Source organism: Mus musculus, chromosome 10, assembly GCF_000001635.26.
Source record: "Mus musculus strain C57BL/6J chromosome 10, GRCm38.p6 C57BL/6J".
In the NCBI taxonomy this organism is placed as follows: Eukaryota; Metazoa; Chordata; class Mammalia; order Rodentia; family Muridae; genus Mus; species Mus musculus.
The window spans coordinates 32,158,835-32,182,172 of NC_000076.6; the positions used below are offsets into that span (position 1 = coordinate 32,158,835).

The window sequence follows — 23,338 nt, forward strand, 5'->3', positions numbered from 1 at the left end:
TGTGCCCCTTGGGGATAAAAGAAGGTCATCTGGCTTGACAGTAAGTGCTTTTATCTGCTGAGCTATCACACTAGACAGATTATATCCATTTGCTAAACTGGTAAATGGTAGATTAAGCATGATGTTGGGACAAGATGGGCACTAAACACAGATTTATAGGATATCCTCAAGTATATCATTTTAAGTGCAGAGTCTTATCAGAACTTGTGAGTTTAAGGAGTTGGCAAAATAGTATTCATTGACTGAATTAAAATAAACAAGTCAAGGGAGAATTTTCATGCTATATATTTATGATAAAATTTTATTTGTATTATCTTTAATTTTAAATAAATATAGAAGTCTTCACTTCTGCTCATCTCATGGTTAAATAACTTGATTGACAGCTATGACCTGCTGCTGTAATAGAGAGTTGAATGTGATGGTGAAAGGCAATTCTCAAAGTCTAACAAATGTAGAATACCCTTTGCTAAGCATAGAATACCAAGGCTCAATCAAAGGCTTCTGATAGTTGCCTTTCTGAAAGAGTCCCAGGGAATGCTTACCTGATTGTGAGCATGTTCTTTGAGAAATACTAGTGCATGTAAGAAACAGCTAGAGACAGGGTGACAGCAAATCAAGGGTGTATAGCCCTGGTTGATGTATGGTTCAAAACATAGTTAAAAGCCTAAATCTATGTCTGACTCTAGCATATATGGTTATGTGTGCACATACAGATTGTCATGTTCTATATCATCTATCTCTATCTCTATCTCTATCTCTCTCTGTGTGTATGTATTTGTATGTTTATGTATATATGTATATAAATATGTATATGTGTGTATACAATCTTGAATATCTGAAGGCAGCTTTGCAGGAGTAAAATGTATTTATATACATGTATGTTTATATACATGCATTTAGTTAGTTAGTTATTTTGCAAAATTGTGACATTCAAATCTTTACACCCGTAACCATTAAGAAAACTAAAGTATGAAGCAAAAAACTAAACTGTGAGTTCTACACAACTAGTAAAAGTTAACAAAAGATTTTTGTTCTAAGTTTCTTAACAAAATCCTTTTCTTTATGATCACTATGGTATTTTCAAGGGATATTAGAAGTTCATCTTCTACCTCTGTAAAGAATTTGTAATCCAGAAATCCTGTCTGAGGGAACGAGATAACAATAAATATCCTAATCTATCTAGCTCTCTGATAGAGTAGGGTTTAATTTAGTACTCAATTTGTCATCCTGTATCACCCAAAAGCTAAACGTTTTTACCAGGTTAAACATCCTATGATTTTTTTTGGTTGACTTGTTCTTGAGTAAGTCTGGGCCAACTTGTGCTTCATAAATGGAAATAAGATAAGACATTCCATGTAGTATCTGCTTTGAATTATTATTTAGATATCATGGTGGTTGAACAAAAATTGACTTAGGGAAAAATGAAAAATATCACAGATAAAAGGAATTTAGTTATTACCAATATATATGATCTCATTTCAATGTTCTAAACCCTGAGTTCATATAACACATGATCTCAAGGCATCTACACTCTGGCTTCACAGACATCTAGAATGCTTATACAGCAAAGATTCTTTGAAAATTTTTTGAGGACTCAGTCTTTCGTTGTATAATTTTCATTCAAATTTCATCATGACCTCATTATTTTCAAACATACACAAACTAATTCCTTTCTTTCCATAAAGAAAAGCAGAGGAGAACTGCAGCTCATGGAGTTGGCTGCTGCACTTTAGTCAGTGACTGTAGACTTTGTTGACATATTTTCTGTTGATTCTCACCTAAAATTTTGTATTAAATGAGAATTTCATGGGCCAGTGCTGTTGAATTGTCTGTAAATGTTATCCACTAACTGTCAAGTAGTATTTTGCTATATATTTCTAGTTGGCCTCAAACTCCTATCTCTGTAGTCTCAGTTTCCAGAAAGGGGTATACCATTAATTATACTTACATTAGTTTTAATAAATAGTTCCATTTTAAAAGTCAGGGCACTGATTTAAACATTACCTAACTGTAGATGACTTAATTAAACTTTTCATCTATTATACTATATAAAATTACATAGGTGTTAGTGTCAATACAATATACATACTTTATGTGGCTATATTCAATTTCAATTTTCTGAATTGTAAAGAAACAATATTCTCATGTGGTTTCTAGTTCTGCTCGTGCAGACATTTTAAAATAAGTTTTATGAACTTCAAATTGCACATGTAGTCTACAGTCTTTTTCATGTTTCTTTACTTGTTTTTTCTGTTTTTCTACTATATCTGTTGTTTTATCTAGTGCTAAACACAGGCTAACCAAGCTATTCTTTTTTTTTCCTGATAACTAAAAAAATGTAAAAGGTTTTAATGCTTAGTGATATATTAACTAAAATCATAAGGGTGTGATAAAATACTTTAGAGCTGAAATATGAGATCTGTCACCTACTATTTTTCTGACTCAATTTGTTTTGTAATCTTCATTTACTATTTTGTGAGCCAGTTCCACATTATTTGGATATGATTTGTAAAGTATATTTCATGTAATGTAATAAAGAAAATGTAAGATACAGTTTCTTTGCCTCTTATTCTGATATGTTTAGGACATATGGAAATGGTGTTGCCAAAAATTCATAAAACCATAGTAAAAATACTGGAAAAATGCTCTATAGGGAAGTTGTAATTTAGGATTTGTTAATATGTTTGACATTTGTAAACTCTATTTGCTAAAATATGGTTGACCACAATGTTATTAGCAAAGTACTTATAAATACACTATGAACCTGAAGCATTTACATATAAAACTACTTGATTGCATACTATATATATATATATATATATATGTATATGTATGTATGTGTATATATATATATATATATATATATATATATATATACAGTATGAGATAGCATATCAGAGATACAATACTATATCCACACATACACAAAGTGGAATTAGTTCTGGCAATGACAATTGGTATTGGTATTTTCTCTTAGTTTATGCTTAAGTATAGGGTTAAAGAGAGAAGTTTTCCCGAGCTTTGGAGATCTTGTATTCCTCCCCACCAAACACAATATAAAGGTGGCAGAGATATTATAACAAGCTTTGCATTTTAGACATTTTATCTTTATTGAATTATAAAGTAATCTTATTGCAGTTTGGGACAGAAGGTTTTCACGGCCAAAAGAAGAGTCACTTCAAGTAAATGCTTGTAAGTACCAATCACAGTCACTTTCAATTAGACTTAGGGAATGTTGGAATAATCCAGTATTTGCATGAATTTCTATAGTTAGAAGTCTGCATATCATTCTGTCTCATTTTAAAGACTTTATAACTCAGCTGTTTTAATTAGCCTTAGGAAGAGACTTGGCACTCTACTTTGTAACACAGATAAGAATTTATGGATTTAAAAGTATGGTATCTTGAAACTGCTTTTCAATTTTTTTCTACTAGTATATTTTGGCCTTCTTTTCATTATCATCCCTATGAAGTTCTGGACATTGTTTACTGATCACTTTCTGAGAAAATTCAAAAAATCATTAGATCCTACGACTTTCCAGGATTTTAACATGACAGAGTATATCTGCAAGAGTTTGCCTCTCTTCCCCCTTTTTGGAAATATATGACCACTATTTAAAGATAACAAAAGTCCAACATATCTTGCATCCAAAGATCTTAAAAGTTTATTAGTTTAAATGAGTGTCTAAACAATTTCACCTAGAGAAAAAGTGAATTGCATCAAAATTTAGATTGATTTCTGAATCTTCAATTCTATTTCATTGATTGATCTGTCTGACGCTGTACCAGTACCATGCAGTTTTTATCACAATTGCTCTGTACTACAGCTTGAGGTCAGGGATGGTGTTTCCACCAGAGGTTCTTTTATTGTTAAGAATAGTTTTGCTAACCTAGGCTTTTTGTTATTCCAGATGAAATCGCAAATTTCCCTTTCTAACTCTGTGAAGAATTGAGTTGGAATTTTGATGGGGATTGCATTGATTCTGTAGATGGCTTTTGCCAAGATAGCCATTTTTACTGTATTAATTCTGCTAATCAATGAGCATGGGAGATCTTTCCATCTTCTGAGATCTTTGATTTCTTTCTTCAGAGACTTGAATTTCTTATCATACAGATCTTTTACTTTCTTTGTTAGAGTCACACCAAGGTATTTTATATTATTTGTGACTATTGTGAAGAGTATGTTAGATCAGTGGAATAGAATTGAAGACCCAGAAATGAACCCACATACCTATGGTCACTTGATCTTTGAAAAAGGAGCTAAAATCATTCAGTGGAAAAATGACAGCATTTTCAACAAATGATACTGGCTCATTTGGTGGTTAGCATGTAGAATAATGAGAATTGATCCATTCTTATCTCCTTGTACAAAGCTCAAGTCTAAGTCAAGGAACTCCACATAAAACCAGAGACACTGAAACTTATTGAGGAGAAAGTGGGGAAGAGCCTTGAAGATATGGGCAAAGGGTAGAATTCCTGAACAGAACACCAATGGCTTTTGCTGCAAGATCAAGAATCAACAAATGGGTCCTCATAAAATTGCAAAGCTTCTGTAAGGCAAAGGACACTGTCAATAAGACAAAACAGCAACCAACAGATTGGGAAAGATCTTTATCAATCCTAAATCTGATAAGGAGCTAATATATATATATATATATATATATATATATATATATATATATATATATGTGTGTGTGTGTGTGTGTGTGTGTGTGTGTGTGTGTATATATATATATATATATATATATATATATATATATATATCAAGAAGTTGGACTCCAGAAAACCAAATAACCCTATTAAAAAATTGGGTACAGAGATAAACAAAGAATTCTCAACTCTGACAAATACCAAATGGCTGAGAAGCCCCTGAAAAAAATGTTCAACATTCTAAATCATCAGGGGAATGCAAATCAAAACAAAGCTGAGTTTCCAGCTCACATCAATCAGAATGGCTAAGATAAAAAACTCAGGCGACAGCAGATGCAAGTGAAGATGCAGAGAAAGCTGAACACTCCTTTATTTCTGGTGGGATTGCAAGCTGGTACTACCACTCTGAAAATCAGTTTGGCAGTTCCTCAGAAAATTGGACATAGTACTACTGGAAGATCCAGCAATACCACTCCTGGGCATATACCCAGAAGATGCTCTAACTTATAATAAGGACACATGCTCCATCATGTTCATAGCAGCCTAATTTACAATAGGCAGAAGCTGGAAAGAACCCAGATGTCCCTCAACAGAGGAATGGATTCAAAATATGTGGTACATTTACACAATGAAGTACTACTCAGCTATTAACAAAAATGAATTGATGAAATTCTTAGACATATGGATGGATTTGGAGGGCATCATCCTGAGTGAGGTAACCTAATCTCAAAAGAACACAAATGATATGCATTTAATGATAAGTGGATATTAGTCAAGAAGCTATGAATACCCAAGATACAATTTGCAAAACACATGAAACTCAAGAAGAAGAAAGACCAAAGTGTGGATACTTCGATCTTTCTTAGAAGGGGGAACAAAAAAAAATGGAAGGAGTTGCAGAGACAAAGTTCAGAGAAGAGACTGAAGGAATAGCCATCCAGAGATTGCCCCATCTGGGGATCCAACCCATAATCAACCACCAAACCCAGACCCTATTGCAGGTGCAAACAAGATTTTGCTGACAGAAGCCTGATATAGCTGTCTCATGAGAGGTTCTGCCAATGCCTGGGAAATACAGAAGTGGATGCTCACAATCATCCATTGGATAGAGCACAGGGTCCCCTAGGAAGGAGCTAGAGAAAATACCCAAGGAGTTGTAGGGGTTTGCAACCCTATAGGAGGAACAACAATATAAACTAACCAGTATCTCTAGAGCTCCCTGGGAGTAAACCACCAATCAAAGAAAACACCTTGTGGGACTCCTGTCTCTAGGTGCATATGTAGCTGAGGATGGCCTAGTTGGTCATCAATGGGAGGAGAGGCCCTTGGTCTTGTAAAGTTTCTTTGCCCCAGTATAAGGGAATGCCAGGGCCTGGAAATGGGAGTGGGTGGGTTGGGGAGCAGGGGGAAGGGGAGGAGATAAGGGAATTTCGGTTCGGAAACTAGGAAAGGGAATAACATTTGAAATGTAAATAAAGGAAATATCTAATTAAAAATTAGAATCAGCTATGTCATTGTTTAATATAAATCCTTGGGACAAAGAATCTTTAAAATATGTCATCAAATCTGAAATAAGAAATGTCTTGTAAACTAAATTCTGATACTGATAAAAGTTCTATGTTATGTATTTGAATAAGTATAATTAAGAATAATGGACATACTTAGGGCTGATTGTGATAAGGGTGTCACAGATGAAAGTGAATTGTAATTTTCTGTTTGTCAATGGCAGGTGGAGAGTTTAGTATCGTTAGATAGACCTAGACATATAAATCAACAAAATAACTAGTTACTTTGAAGAGGTTAAAATATTTTTTGAGCTGGAAATGACAATTTAGAGTTCATATCCCTGATTCTTTAAAATTAACATGTAATCTGGAACCCAGAACTATTTCTAGGGCCATTAATTTCCAGTTCAAAGATGGAAAAAAACATTTCTTCTTCCTATCTCAGAGTCTCAGAGTAGTACTTGACTCAATGCTTTTTATTAAATTTATTTTATTTTTAAGTGTTGTGTGTGTTTGTTTGTGTGTGTGTGTGTGTGTGTGTGTGTGTGTGTGTGATATTTACACTAGACCACAGGTGCCTTTGGATTCTAGAAGAGGACATTTTATCTCCAGGAAGTGGAGAGCGGGCAATTTTGAGGCTACTGACCTCGGTGCAGGGGATATAGCCAGTCCTCTGTAAGATCTGCAAGTTATCTTTACTGAACCTATCTCTCCAGGTCTCATAATTCGTAAAATAAATCCTCTTCTTTGTAGTGGCCACCATAAAGAAAACAGCAGTAACTCTAACCTGCTTGGAAACACTGTTGTCACAAATTAAGAATTTATCTTATTCTCATTGCTTCCCTTCTCTATACACATGGAAGTGAGGATAGCCTTTTCTGAAATTCAGGAATCTTAAGTCTACACTTGTAGACTTCTCCATATCCAAGATAACTCCTAATAGAAGTTTGGAGAATCAGTAAACATGCCTTTTCTGGTTACAAAAAGCCTTATTTTAGGTAGATACAGCTTGGCTCAGTTGATTATTTACAAGGGAATAGAATGATTAATTGTTTTAAAGTTCCTGTATGAAGTTACAGAGATTTGAAATTTATCAGTGATAATAATTTCAGATTCTGTGAATTAATTTCAAATTTTCCATTAACATATCATATAAGCAGAAGCATGCTGAAGCTATTACAGAAGAATGAAAATACACAGAATAAAGGTTTAGAGATGAATAAGATAATGGCCTCAAATTCCCATTTCTATAACAAAGATAAGGGGAACAATAATACTGATAGGGATGATAAAAATGAAACATCAGCATTGGGGATTTAAAAAGTGTACATATGTGGTTAGAAATTAACATTAATTTTAGTAGCTAGTAAGAAAATCAAAGTTTGCATTTGATGTGAGCCTGCATATCAACCTGTATCCTTCCTACCCTCTCTCCACTCATTGCACGCCTTTGGTAAGGTTCCTGGTATGAAGGGGCTGACATTAATTTTCAACTTGCTTTAACTTTTCACAGCTAAATACTCTTCATTGTGCCTGTCACAGAGTCACCATCTCACTAAATATTTTAATCTTTGGAATGAATATCTCACAATATATTGAGTGAGTATTCATCCTCCCCAAAGAAAAATAAAAGCCAAAAAAGAATCTTCATTAAATGCTAACACTGTATCAGCACCTAGTGGGCATGAACAATGCCTTTACATTACACAGATGTAAAAAGCCCATAACCTTAGATGCTCACATGTACTGCCAAACTCTGAACTTCATTCAACTGAAAATATCCTTTTCCTGCAATATAATGATGTCTTCATACTGGGTACATATGATTCCACCTAAAGAAAGAAAGGAAAACCCTAACACAAGGAAGGTACCTACATCAAAGAAAAGATAAGATATTAAGCATCTCACAACAAAGCCAAAAGGTGGGAACTACAAGCACATAATATCACCTACAAAAACAAACATAACAGGAACAAATATCTCTCAATATAAATGGACTGAAGTCACCTATAAAAAGACATAAGTTAACAGACTAGATATTTAAACATGATCCACCATTTAGCCACATGCAAGAAACACACCTCAATAACAAAGACAGACACACTCTCAGAGTAAAAGGATGGAAAAAGATCTACTAAGCAAATGGTCCCAAGAACAAGGTGCAGTTGCCATTATACTATCCAATAAATTAGACTTTCAACCAAAAGTTAACCAGCTGATGATGAAGAACACTTCATATTCATCACAGAGAAAATTCACCAAGAGAAAGTCTCAATTCTAAACATCTAGTCTCCAAAAGCGAGTGCACCCACATTCATAAAAGAAACTTAACTAAAGCTCAAAACACACACTGAACCCCACACAATAATAGTGGGAGACTTCAACACCCCACACTCACCAATGGACAGGTCATTGAAACAGAAACTAAACAGAGGCACAGTAAAACTAATAAAGGTTACTGTAACCTCCCCCACCCCCTCAGCCTGAAACCTGTTTGCTCATGGGTGGAGCTTGCCACTCAATCGTTCTGCCACGCCCACAGCTGGAACCTGCTGCTTCGATGTTCAGGAGCCATACATGTGGTCCCCCTGCTACTGGACTCCAGGATTATTTGGCAGGAATCGGCCCCCTCTCCCTGCTTCATAACTGAGTGTTGGAAATAAAAAATTGAGCTTTGATCAGAATAACTGTCTTAGCTGCATCTTCTTCTCGCCCGCCTATCTCCCTCTTCTCTTCCAGGCTTCCAAGATGCCTTTCCCGACTGGAACCTAGACATGTGATCCGCTGGCTGGACACAACAGGTTATGAACCAAATGGATTTAATATATATCAACAGAACATTTCACTCTAATACAAAAGAATATGCCTTCTTCTCAGCACCTCCAGGCACATTCTCAAAATGAACCATATAATTGGTCACAAAACAACTGATACAAGAAGATTAAAATAATCCCTAGCATCATATCAGATCACCATGGCCTAAGGCTGGTCTACAATAACAGCAAAAACTATAGAAAGCCCACATACACATGGAATCTGTACAACTCTCTACTCAATGATAACTTGGTGAGGGAATAAATAAAAAAAGAAATTAAAGACTTTTTGGAATTTAATGAAAATATTAACACATCATACCCAAAGTTATGTGACACAATGAAAGAAGTGATAAGAGGAAAATTCATAGCACTAAGTGCCATGGTAAAGAAATTGGAGAGATCTTACACTAGCAATTTAACAGCACACCTAAGAGCTCTAGAACAAAAAGAAGCAAACTCATGAAAGAGGAGAAAATGGCAAGAAATAGTCAAACTTAAGGCAGTATCAACCAAACAGAAACAAATAGAACAATACAATGAGTTAACAAAACCAAAAGCTGGTTCTTTGAGAAAATCAACAAGATAGATAAAACCCTAGCCAAACTAACTAAATGGCCCAGAGATAGTTTCCAAATTAATAAAATCAGAAATGAAAAGGGAGACATAACAACACAAAGAGAGACAATTAAAAAAAATCATCAAATCCTAATACAAAAGCCAATACTGAGTAAAATTGGAAAGTCTAGGTAAAATAGATGGTTTTCTAGACTGAAAACACATACCAAAGTTAAATTAAGAGCAGGTAAACTATTTAAACAGGCCCATATCCCATAAGAAAATAGAAGTCATTAAAAATCTTCCAACCAAAAAAACTCATGGATTTAGTGCAGAATTCTACCAGACCTTAAAAGAAGACCTAACACCAATATTCCTCAAACTATTCCATAAAATAGAAACAGAAGGAACACTATTTAATTCATTCTATGATGCCACAATTACTTGATACCTAAACCACACAAGGACCCAACTAAAAGAGAGAACTTCAGACTGATCTTGGCTATGAATATTGATGCAAAAATACTCAATAAAATTCTTGTAAACTGAATCCAAGAACTCATCAGAACCATCATTCACCACAGTCATGTAGGCTTTATCCCAGGGATGCAAGCTTGGATCAATATACAAAAATGCACTAACACACTTCACTATATAAACACACTTAAAGAAAAAATAATCACATGATCATCTCCTTAGACACAGAAAAAGCAACAAAATATAACACCTGTTTGTTTAGTTCCCTTTCTTTATACAAATGTTAAACAGGCTAAGAAAGAAATTAGGGAAAGAACTCCCTTCATAATAGCCACAAATAATAAAAACTACCCTGGGGTAACTCTAACCAAACAAGTGAAAGATCTATATGACAATAACTTTAAGTCTCTGAAGAAAGAAATCAAAGGGTCCAGGCAGTGGTGGCACATAGCTTTATTCCCAGCACTTGGGGGCAGAGGCAGGCAGACTTATGAGTTCAAGGTCAGCCTGGTCTACAGAGTGAGTTCCAGGACAGTCAAGGCTACACAGAGAAACCCTTGAAAAAAAAACAAGCAAGCAAGCGAGCAAACAAACAAACAAACAAAAAAGACAGAGAGAAAGAAAGCAAGAAAGCAAGCGATCGAGCAAGCAAGCAAGAAAGCAAGCAAGCAAGCAAGAAAGAAGTCAAAGAAGATCTCAGAAAATGGAGAGATTTCAGATGCTTCCCATGCTCATGGATGGGCAGAGTTAACATAGCAACAGTGACCATCCTACCAAAAGCAATCTACAGATTCAGTGGAATATCCATCAAAACCCCAACACTATTCTTCAAAGACTTGGAAAGAGCAATTCTCAAATTCATCTGGAAAGGCAAAAAACCCAGAATAGTGAAAATAATTCTTAACAATAGAAGAATACCTGGGGGAATCACCATTCCTGACCTCAAGCTATACCTCAGAGCAATAGTGATAAAACCTGCATGATATTGGTACAAAAGCCGACATATTGATCAATGGAATGGAATTGCAGAACCACAAATAAAACCACACACACACACACACACACACACACACACACACTTTATCTTTGACAAAGATGCCAAAAATACACAATGGAAAAAAGAAAGCATCTTCAATAAATGGTGACATTCTAACTGGTTTTCTGTATGAAGAAAAAATAAAATAGACCCATATTTGGCACCTAGCACAAAGCTCAAGTGCAAGTGGATCAAGGACCTCAACATAAATGGAGATACATTGAAGCTAATAGAAGAGAAAGTGGGAAAGAGCCTTGAATTCATTGGCACAGGGGGAAATTTCCTAAACAGAACTCCAATGGCTCATGCTCTAAGATCAAAAATTGATAAATGGGACCTCATGATACTAGACAGCTTCTATTAGGCAAAAGACATAGTCAATACGACAAATCGGTAACCTACAATTTGGGAAAAAAATCTTCACTAACCCCATATCTGATAGAGGGCTAATATCCAAAACATATAAAAACTCAAGAAGCTAACCACCAAAAACCCAAACAACCCAATAAAAAATGGGGTATAGAACTAAATCAAGAATTCACAACAAAGCAATCGTGAATGGTTAAGGAGCATCTACAGAATTTTTCAAAGTCTTTAGTGATCAGAGAAATGCAAATCAAAATGACACTGAGATTCTGCCTCATGCCAATGAGAATGGCTGAGGTCAAAACCTCAGGTGATAACACATGTTGGCTAGTATTTGATGCAAGAGGAACACTCCTCCATTTCTGGTGGGACTGCAAACTGGTACAACCACTCTGGAAATCCATCTGGAGGTTCCTCAGAAAATTGGAAATAGATCTACTTGAAGACCCAGCAATACCACTCTTGGGAATATACCCAAAAGATGCCTTACCATGCCACAGGGACATGTGTTCCAGTATGTTTATAGTTGACTTATTTGTGACAGCCAGAAGCTGGAAACAACCCAGATGTCCCACGACAGAAGAATGGATACAGAAAATGTGCTTCTTTTACACAATGGGATAGTACTCAGCTATTAAGAATGAGAGCATCCTGAGTTTTGCAGGCAAATGGATGGAACTAGAAAATATCATCCTTAGTGAGGTAATTCAGACCCAATAGGACATTCATTGTACATAGCACATTGTATGTGCTCTCTAATAAGTGGATAGTAGACAAAAAATAGTACAGAATACCCAAGATACAGTCCACATAACTCAAAAATTCATCAAGCAGAAGGGCCCTAGTGAGGACCTCTCAGTCCCACTTGGGAGGGAGAAGAAAGCAACCACAAGGGGAGATGGAGGGAGGGAACTGAGAGGGAAAGGGGATGGTGGAGGGAGAAAGGGGAACATGATCTTGTATTGTGTGTGGAAACATGAGTGAAGTCCCGAGGGCCAGCAGGAAGTATGGAAACAGGCAGCCTAAGGAGGTAGGAAGTTGGGGGGATCCTCCAGAATGTACCAGAGACCTGGGAGGTGAAAGACTCTCAGAGCTCGAAGGGAGGGACCTTAGATGAAAGGCTCTACAGTGATGTGAGGGAACTTGTAGAGGCTACCTCCAGCAGAAAGACAGGAGGGCATGGGAATGGGGTTGCTATCCCATAGTCAGAACTCTGACTCATAATTGTTCCTGTCTGCAAGAACTGCAGGGATGGAAATGAAGAAGAGCCGAGTAAAAGAAGGTTGAGCAACAGGCCCAAATTGGGATCCAGCTCAAGGGGAGGACCCAAGTTCTGACACTATTACTGAGGCTATGGAGCACTCACAAAAAGAGACCTATCATGACTTCCCTCTTAAAGATCCAGAAGCAGCTGAAAGAGTCAGATGCAGATATTTGCATCCAATCAATGGACAGAAGCTGCTGAGACCTGTGGTTGAATTACTGAAAGGCTGGAAGAAGCTGAGCAGGAGGACTACCCTGTAGGAGGATCAGCAGTCTCAATTAGCCTGGATCCCTAAGATCTCTCAAATACTGGACCACCAACCAGGCAGCATACACAATCTGTTATGAGGCCCTCAATACATAATACAGCAGAGGACTGCTAGGTCTGCATTCAGTCAGAGAAGATTCACCTAACCCTCAAGAGTCTTGAAGCCCCATGGAATTTAGAGGTCAGGTGGGGTGGAGGTGGGAGGTGAGGACATCCTCATGGAGACGGGTTGGGGAAGAAGTATGAGATGTGGAACAGTCAGTGGGTGGACCAGGAGGGGAATAAAATCCGGATTGTAAAACAATAATAATGATAACAATACTAGTAGTAATAAAAATAATAAAATAAAGGCTTGCTATTGGCTACTTCTTTTTTTCTTTATTGTCTTGATTCTGTTCATAAAATATTTTGTTTTATAGTATTTTCATGTGAATCCAAGAGCCATTGTTTTCTTCCTCTTTTTAATGTTTTTCTGGTTTTAACAAGGATAGAGTAATATCTTTTGTATGTCTCAATGAAAAATACATTAATGATATTTATGATTGGTTCATAAGATTTCATACTATTCTATTTATGATTCTTAAACAAATAAAATTAAAAGAAACATGTTGGTATTTAAAAACAAAACAAAACATGTTTCACACTTTGAGAGGCTCTATTTAGCAGCTGACTCAGAAAGATACAGTCATCCAGAGCCAATCAGTGGATGGAGCTTGGAGACTCTTGTGGAAGAACAGAAAGGATTGAGGGTCTGGAAAGGGTCTGGATTCTTGGGGCTCTCAGAGACTGTCTCTACTACTGGAGAACAATGTTTTCCCAGGTTTCCCTTGCTTTTGAGATTTACATAGTTGGCCACAGATACCTGTAGACAGCAATTTGTACTTACTCATCTGTTTTCTTAATGATTAGATGTGTGCACTGGCTAGTTTTGTATCAACTTGACACAGCTGGAGTTATCACAGAGAAAGGAGCTTCAGTTGAGGAAATGCCTCCATGAGATCCAACTGTAAAGCATTTTCTCAATTAGTGATCAAGGGGGAAAGGCCACTTGTGGGTGGGACCATCTCTGGGCTGGTAGTCTTGGTTCTATAAGAGAGCAGGCTGAGCAAGCCAGTAAAGAACATCCCTCCATGGCCTCTGAATCAGCTCCTGCTTCCTGACCTGCTTGAGTTCCAGTCCTGACTTCCTTGGTGATGAACAGCAGTATGGAAGTGTAAGCCAAATAAACCATTTCCTCCCCAACTTGCTTCTTGGTCATGATGTTTGTGCAGGAATAGAAACCCTGACTAAGACATTGTGGGTCTTCTATTTTGGGGGAAAGGCAGTAATGCTATTTCATCATATCAATAACACTTTCTATCAACAAGATTCATTGCTATTGATATGAACCCTCATCTGGCTGAATTTACTTTCTAGAAGTAATGGATATCTATGCTTCATCTCATCTAGAATAGCATGTTCTATTGATGGGAAAACAATTATATATATATTTTTCATGTATTCATGTCTTCATTTATTTAGACTTTCTTATGGCTATATTGAATAGAACGCTATCTACTTTGCTGTTTAAATTGTTTTAGCTGTGTAGTTTGGGCTTTTATGCCCTCCATTCAGTATCCCTAACATCATGTGCACATTTAAAAATTTTCTGACTTTGGGGACCTAACAGATCTTTCAGGCCATCTATGTGTATTCTCTACTACAATATAGTCAGCTGTTTCTTGAAAAGCCCCCTAGTTCCTTCTAATTAAGAACAACACGATAGAATGTAAAGTCTATAGGGTGAGCACTCTGTTTAGCTTTTATTTGAGAAACTGTGCAGTGTTTTATACTGCATTGTTGTTTTTTCCTAATGGTGTAACTAAAATACAGCTTCATTTAAAAGGCTTTTCATTCTACCTGCTAATATGGAACACACTCAACACAACTCCTAAAAGCCAGGCTTCAGAGGAAAGGCTCTTTGTTCTTTCAAGAGAAGGACAGCCATTCTGAGTCAAACATAAATATAGTGTTCATAGGAGGAGAGAGGTGTTCCTTTTTTATTGACTAATCATCTTATTTATTTTCATCTCAAACGTTGCTCTCTCCAGGTACCCCCACCCTCCTACCCTTTGTCTCTGAGATAGTGCCCACCCCCAACTTTCCCCTGAGGCATTACGTGTCTATAGAATTAGGCATATCCTTTTTTGTCTAATCTGCCTGAAGTCAGACAAGGCAGGAGAGGGCTGCTTCTTGAGTAGAGCACTTCCCTAGCCCACAGATTTATGATTATTGTGATTATTGTCCAAGGGCACAATTCCATAATAACTTGCAATTTTGTTGAGGCATTGAAGTTCTTTGTAGAGGATATTAATGGAGAGAGGGAGAGGGAGAGGGAGAGGGAGAGAGAGACTGTCTTGATCATGAGGAAATGACATTTTCATAGGGAAGAGAACAGAAAAGGAGTAAATGTAAGTGGGAGAGGCAAGGAAGAATAATATTAGTGGTCTAGGCAGAGGGAGCACATTGGGGGAAGTAGCAAAAATTAGATCCAGGCTAGATTATGGACAGCTGTGTAAGGGAATCTAGGTTCTCACAGGTGGTGCAACATAGCAGAGAGCTAAAAGATCACCAAACACTCTCAAAAGTAGAGAAATAAATAACCTTCCCAGTGACTAATTGGAACAGGTGCCCAGTTTTCCTCCTCCACAGTATCCAGACACAGGGTAAGCACCTAGAATAAGCTAGAGGTTTGTTGTGGGTTCATAAAAGGCAATTCACACTGGAAATTAGATTGGCATACCGGGTACAAAGCATACATTTTTAACTTCTTTGAGTTTCTGGATTGAACTTTACTCCTATTACCTCTTTCATTCTCCTTTCTTTGATAGCGAAATAGATCAAACCCATCTTCCCTTAGAAAAGTTTTATAAGAAATGAATTTTATGTCTTTAGAATATCTCAGAGGGAGAAATAATACATAGCTAACAGAGCTCTTGCTTTCTTCTTGGGATTATGTACTTACTGTTGGTATTCTGTCTGGACTCCACCCCCACAGTTACCTGGCAATAGCCAGGTAGGCCTGGCACTATAAAGGGGGCTGCTTGCCCCCCTCCTGTCTCTCTTACTCCTGCTTCTCTCTCTTGCCTCTTGCCCCTTTGCTCTTCCTCTCTCCCTATTCCCTTCCCCCATTGTTTCACGTGGTCATGGCGGCCTCTACTTCTCTACTCTCTCTTTCTCTCTGCCTTCTCTCCTCTACTACTCTCTAAACTCCTCTTCCCATGCCTTAAATAAACTCTATTCTATACTATTCCAGCGAGTGTTTGGTCCCTCAGGGGGAAGGGATGCCTTGGATTGGGCCCGCTGAGGCACCCCGTTCCCCCACACCCCACCATAACATATTCTTATAGCTCTTTCTCTTTTTATGATCACAAAACTTGCAGTCTGAAGTCTAAGGTTCAGTGCTTGTAAATCACTTTCAGCTTAAAGAGTGACCCTTATTAAATCAGTTGGTTGGAGTGGTTGAGGAGGGGGATTGTGAAGCTGTTGAATAATTATGGAGGACAGAATCCAGACTAAATTCCTCTATATCCTCCATCAATTTACAGAACAATAGGATGTGTTGTCCAGGCCACAGTGTCATGTGCCATTATAAAGAAATAGTACAAAGTACTATGAGTACCCACCTCACAAGATTGATGTGACAGTTCAGTGGCATAGATATGATGCTTAGACTGCAGTAAAGATAATGTGACAGTTATGTGACAATAAATTCCATAATAGGCTGCTAGCTTCACGTGTATTTCTTTTATTGCTAAGACCCATGTGGTTTTGATTTATGAAAGAAAACTCTGTCTAGTCAAAATGAAGTCTTGAGATAGTTTATATTTAATTGATTTCTAACCCTGGTATTTGAGATTTTTACTATGTATGTTTTTGTTTTTAATTCTGATTACTTTAGCAGATGAAAGTATGCCTTATAAAATGTCTGTCAAAGTCAGACTCTATTTTTCTCCTTCTGTGACTATGTTCATACACATATACACAGTCAAATTCAGTTAAAAGATCAGGTTTTATGGTCTTAAGTCACCTTACAAAGTAGGAAGCCTTGAAAATGTAAGTGAAATACTTAAAAATATGACCAGCACGCAGATGCTAGTCAAAACACTGCTTAGAAATAGACTTCTGGCTTTTCTTCTAAAATGTAAATACCCAGTTGTTTACTTATGGCCAATGCTTTTTTTTTCCATTTTTATTAGGTATTTAGCTCATTTACATTTCCAATGCTATACCTAAAGTCCCCCATAGCCACCCACCCCCACTCCCCTACCCACCCACTCCCCTTTTTTGGCCCTGGCGTTCCCCTGTACTGGGGCATATAAAGTTTGCGTGTCCAATGGGCCTCTCTTTCCAGTGATGGCCGCCTAGGCCATCTTTTGATACATATGCAGCTAGAGTCAAGAGCTCCGGGGTACTGGTTAGTTCATAATGTTGTTCCACCTATAGGGTTGCAGATCCCTTTAGCTTCTTGGGTACTTTCTCTAGCTCCTTCATTGGGGGCCATGTGATCCATCCAATAGCCGACTGTGAGCATCCACTTCTATGTTTGCTAGGCCCAGGCATACTCTGACAAGAGACAGCTATATCAGGGTCCTTTCAGCATAATCTTGCTAGTGTATGCAATGGTGTCAGCATTTGGAAGCTGATTATGGGATGGATCCCCGGATATGGCAGTCTCTACATGGTCTTTTATCTCAGCTCCAAACTTTGTCTCTGTACCTCCTTCCAAGGGTGTTTTGTTCCCACTTCTAAGGAGGGACATAGTGTCCACACTTCAGTCTTCATTTTTCTTGAGTTTCATGTGTTTAGGAAATTGTATCTTATATCTTGGATATCCTAGGTTTTGGGCTAATATCCACTTATCAGTGAGTACATATTGTGTGAGTTCCTTTGTGAATGTGTTACCTCACTCAGGATGATGCCCTCCAGGTCCATCCATTTGGCTAGGAATTTCATAAATTCATTCTTTTTAATAGCTGAGTAGTACTCCATTGTGTAGATGTACCACATTTTCTGTATCCATTCCTCTGTTGAGTGGCATCTGGGTTCCTTTCAGCTTCTGGCTATTATAAATAAGGCTGCTATGAACATAGTGGAGCATGAGTCCTTCTTACCAGTTGGGGCATCTTCTGGATATATGCCCAGGAGAGGTATTGCTGGATCCTCCGGTAGTACTATATCCAGTTTTCTGAGGAACCGCCAGACTGATTTCCAGAGTGGTTGTACAAGCCTGCAATCCCACCAACAATGGAGGAGTGTTCCTCTTTCTCCACATCCACGCCAGCATCTGCTGTCACCTGAATTTTTGATCTTAGCCATTCTGACTGGTGTGAGGTGGAATCTCAGGATTGTTTTGATTTGCATTTCCCTGATGATTAAGGATGTTGAACATTTTTTCAGGTGCTTCTCTGCCATTCGGTATTCCTCAGGTGAGAATTCTTTGTTCAGTTCTGAGCCCCATTTTTTAATGGGGTTGTTCGATTTTCTGAAGTCCACCTTCTTGAGTTCTTTATATATGTTGGATATTAGCCCCCTATCTGATTTAGGATATGTAAAGATCCTTTCCCAATCTGTTGGTGGTCTTTTTATCTTGTTGACGGTGTCTTTTTCCTTGCAGAAACTTTGGAGTTTCATTAGGTCCCACTTGTCAATTCTCGATCTTACAGCACATGCCATTGCTGTTCTGTTCAGGAATTTTTCCCCTGTGCCCATATCTTCAAGGCTTTTCCCCACTTTCTCCTCTATAAGTTTCAGTGTCTCTGGTTTTATGTGAAGTTCTTTGATCCACTTATATTTGACCTTAGTACAAGAAGATAAGTATGGATCGATTCGCATTCTTCTACATGATAACAACCAGTTGTGCCAGCACCAATTGTTGAAAATGCTGTCTTTCTTCCACTGGATGGTTTTAGCTCCCTTGTCGAAGATCAAGTGACCATAGGTGTGTGGGTTCATTTCTGGGTCTTCAATTCTATTCCATTGGTCTACTTCTCTGTCTCTATACCAGTACCATGCAGTTTTTACCACAATTGCTCTGTAGTAAAGCTTTAGGTCAGGCATGGTGATTCCACCAGAGGTTCTTTTATCCTTGAGAAGAGTTTTTGCTATCCTAGGTTTTTTGTTATTCCAGATGAATTTGCAAATTGCTCCTTCTAATTTGTTGAAGAATTGTGTTGGAATTTTGATGGGGATTGCATTGAATCTGTAGATTGCTTTTGGCAAAATAGCCATTTTTACAATATTGATCCTGCCAATCCATGAGCGTGGGAGATTTTTCCATCTTCTGAGATCTTCTTTAATTTCTTTCTTCAGAGACATGAAGTTCTTGTCATACAGATCTTTCACTTCCTTAGTTAGAGTCACGCCGAGATATTTTATATTATTTGTGACTATTGAAAAGGGTGTTGTTTCCCTGATTTCTTTCTCAGCCTGTTTATTCTTTGTGTAGAGAAAGGCCATTGACTTGTTTGAGTTAATTTTATACCCAGATACTTCACCGAAGCTGTTTATCAGGTTTAGGAGTTTTCTGGTGGAATTTTTAGGGTCGCTTATATATACTATCATATCATCTGCAAAAAGTGATATTTTGAGTTCCTCTTTTCCAATTTGTATCCCCTTGATCGCCTTTTGTTGTCGAATTGCTCTGGCTAATACTTCAAGTACTATGTTGAAAAGGTAGGGAGAAAGTGGACAGCCTTGTCTAGTCCCTGATTTTAGTGGGATTGCTTCCAGCTTCTCTCCATTTACTTTGATGTTGGCTACTGGTTGGCTGTAGGTTGCTTTTATTATGTTTAGGTATGGACCTTGAATTCCTGATCTTTCCAAAACTTTTATCATGAATGGGTGTTGGATCTTGCAAATGCTTTTTCTGCATCTAACGAGATGATCATGTGGTTTTTGTCTTTGAGTTTGTTTATATAATGGATTTCATTGATGGATTTTCGTATATTAAACCATCCCTGCATCCCTGGAATAAAACCTACTTGGTCAGGATGGATGATTGCTTTAATGTGTTCTTGGATTCGGTTAGCGAGAATTTTATTAAGGATTTTTGCATCGATATTCATAAGAGAAATTGGTCTGAAGTTCTCTATCTTTGTTGGATCTTTCTGTGGTTTAGGTATCAGAGTAATAGTGGCTTCATAAAATGAGTTGGGTAGAGTACCTTCTACTTCTATCTTGTGAAATAGTTTGTGCAGAACTGGAATTAGATCTTCTTTGAAGGTCTGATAGAACTCTGCACTAAACCCGTCTGGTCCTGGGCTTTTTTTGGCTGGGAGACTATTTATAACTGCTTCTATTTCTTTAGGTGATATGGGACTGTTTAGATGGTCAACTTGATCCTGATTCAACTTTGGTACCTGGTATCTTTCCAGAAATTTGTCCATTTAGTCCAGGTTTTCCAGTTTTGTTGAGTATAGCCTTTTGTAGAAGGATCTGATGGTGTTTTGGATTTCTTCAGGATCTGTTGTTATGTCTCCCTTTTCATTTCTGATTTTGTTGATTACGATTTTGTCCCTTTGCCCTTTAGTGAGTCTAGCTAAGGGTTTATCTATCTTGTTGATTTTCTCAAAGAACCAACTCCTCGTTTGGTTAATTCTTTGAATAGTTCTTCTTGTTTCCACTTGGTTGATTTCACCCCTGAGTTTGATTATTTCCTGCCTTCTACTCCTCTTGGGTGAATTTGCTTCCTTTTTTTCTAGAGCTTTTAGATGTGTTGTCAAGCTGCTAGTATGTGCTCTCTCCCGTTTCTTCTTGGAGGCACTCAGAGCTGAGTTTCCCTCTTAGAAATGCTTTCATTGTGTCCCAAAGGTTTGGGTACGTTGTGGCTTCATTTTCATTAAACTCTAAAAAGTCTTTAATTTCTTTCTTTATTCCTTCCTTGACCAAGGTATCATTGAGAAGAGTGTTGTTCAGTTTCCACGTGAATGTTGGCTTTCCATTATTTATGTTGTTATTGAAGATCATTCTTAGGCCATGGTGGTCTGATAGGATACATGGGACAATTTCAATATTTTTGTATCTGTTGATGCCTATTTTGTGACCAATTATATGGTCAATTTTGGAGAAGGTCCCATGAGGTGCTGAGAAGAAGGTATATCCTTTTGTTTTAGGATAAAATATTCTGTAGATATCTGTCAGGTCCATTTGTTTCATAACTTCTGTTAGTTTCACTGTGTCCCTGTTTAGTTTCTGTTTCCACGATCTGTCCATTGATGAAAGTGGTGTGTTGAAGTCTCCCACTATTATTGTGTGAGTTGCAATGTGTGCTTTGAGCTTTAATAAAGTGTCTTTAATGAATGTGGCTGCCCTTGCATTTGGAGCGTAGATATTCAGAATTGAGAGTTCCTCTTGGAGGATTTTACCTTTGATGAGTATGAAGTGTCCCTCCTTGTCTTTTTTGATAACTTTGGGTTGGAAGTCGATTTTATCCGATATTAGAATGGCTACTCCAGCCTGTTTCTTCAGACCATTTGCTTGGAAAATTGTTTTCCAGCCTTTCACTCTGAGGTAGTGTCTGTCTTTTTCCCTGAGATGGGTTTCCTGTAAGCAGCAGAATGTTGGGTCCTGTTTGTGTAGCCAGTCTTTCAGTCTATGTCTTTTTATTGGGGAATTGAGTCCATTGATATTAAGAGATATTAAGGAAAGGTAATTGTTGCTTCCTGTTATTTTTGTTGTTAAAGTTGGCATTCTGTTCTTGTGGCTGTCTTCTTTTAGGTTTGTTGAGGGATTATCTTCTTGTTTTTTCTAGGGCGTGGTTCCCGTCCTTGTATTGGTTTTTTTCTGTTATTATCCTTTGAAGGGCTGGATTCGTGGAGAGATAATGGGTGAATTTAGTTTTGTCGTGGAATACTTTGGTTTCTCCATCTATGGTAATTGAGAGTTTGGCTGGGTATAGTAGCCTGGGCTGGCATTTGTGTTCTTTTAGTGTCTGTATAACATCTGTCCAGGCTCTTCTGGCTTTCATAGTCTCTGGTGAAAGATCTGGTGTAATTCTGATAGGCTTGCCTTTATATGTTACTTGACCTTTTTCCCTTACTGCTTTTAGTATTCTATCTTTATTTAGTGCATTTGATGTTCTGATTATTATGTGTCGGGAGGAATTTCTTTTCTGGTCCAGTCTATTTGGAGTTCTGTAGGCTTCTTGTATGTTCATGGGCATCTCTTTCTTTAGATTTGGGAAGTTTTCTTCAATAATTTTGTTGAAGATGTTTGCTGGTCCTTTGAGTTGAAAATCTTCATTCTCATCCACTCCTATTATCTGTAGGTTTGGTCTTCTCATTGTGTCCTGGATTTCCTGGATGTTTTTAGTTAGGATCTTTTTGCATTTTCCATTTTCTTTGATTGTTGTGCCGATGTTCTCTATGGAGTCTTCTGCACCTGAGATTCTCTCTTCCATCTCTTGTATTCTGTTGCTGATGCTGGCATCTATGGTTCCAGATTTCTTTCCTAGGGTTTCTATCTCCAGCGTTGCCTCACTTTGGGTTTTCTTTATTGTGTCTACTTCCCTTTTTAGGTCTAGTATGGTTTTGTTCATTTCCATCACCTATTTGGATGTGTTTTCCTGTTTTTCTATAAGGACTTCTACCTGTTTGGTTGTGTTTTCCTGTTTTTCTTTAAGGACTTGTAACTCTTTAGCAGTGTTTTCCTGTTTTTCTTTAAGGACTTGTAACTCTTTAGCAGTGTTCTCCTGTATCTCTTTAAGTGAGTTATTGAATTCCTTCTTTATGTCCTCTACTATCATCATGAGATATGCTTTTAAATCCAGGTCTACATTTTCAGGTGTGTTAGGGTGTCCTGGACTGGGCGAAGTGGGCGTTCTGGGTTCTGATGATGGTGAGTGGTCCTGGTTTCTGTTAGTAGGATTCTTACGTTTACCTTTCGCCATCTGGCAATCTCTGGAGTTAGTTGTTATAGTTGTCTTTGTTAAGAGATTGTTCCTCTGTTGATTTTGTTACCCTCAATCAGCAGGCGTGGGAGACAAGCTCTCTCCTCTGAGTTTCAGTGGTCAGAGCAGTCTCTGCAGGCAAGCTCTCCTCTTTCGGGGAAGGTGTACAGTTATCTGGTGTTTGGACCTCCTCCTGGCTGAAGGTGAAGGCCCAAAACAGGATCTTTCCCAGAAGCTGTGTTGCTTTGGCCAGGAAGGTGGCTGGTTGTCTGGAGCCGAAGATGGCGCCGCCCCAGAAGCTCTGCGACTCTCACCCGTACCAGAAACGGCTGGCCTCTGTATTCCACACGGTCACCCGTGCAGCCTGCCCTCCGCGGAGTCCCGGAGCCAAGAAGGCTCCCGCCGGCACCTGTGACACAAACCTCTCAGGCCGGGCAGACCCCCGTGCTCTCACCAGGAAGGTGGCCGGCTGTCT

The 23,338-nt window shown here is 38.0% G+C and overlaps 1 protein-coding gene across 3 annotated transcripts in view; it reads right to left on the reverse strand.

Moving 5' to 3' along the window:
- Nkain2 (Na+/K+ transporting ATPase interacting 2) overlaps positions 1-23,338 on the reverse strand; it is a 1,207,865-nt gene that overhangs the window by 469,525 nt on the left and 715,002 nt on the right. The window lies entirely within an intron of this gene.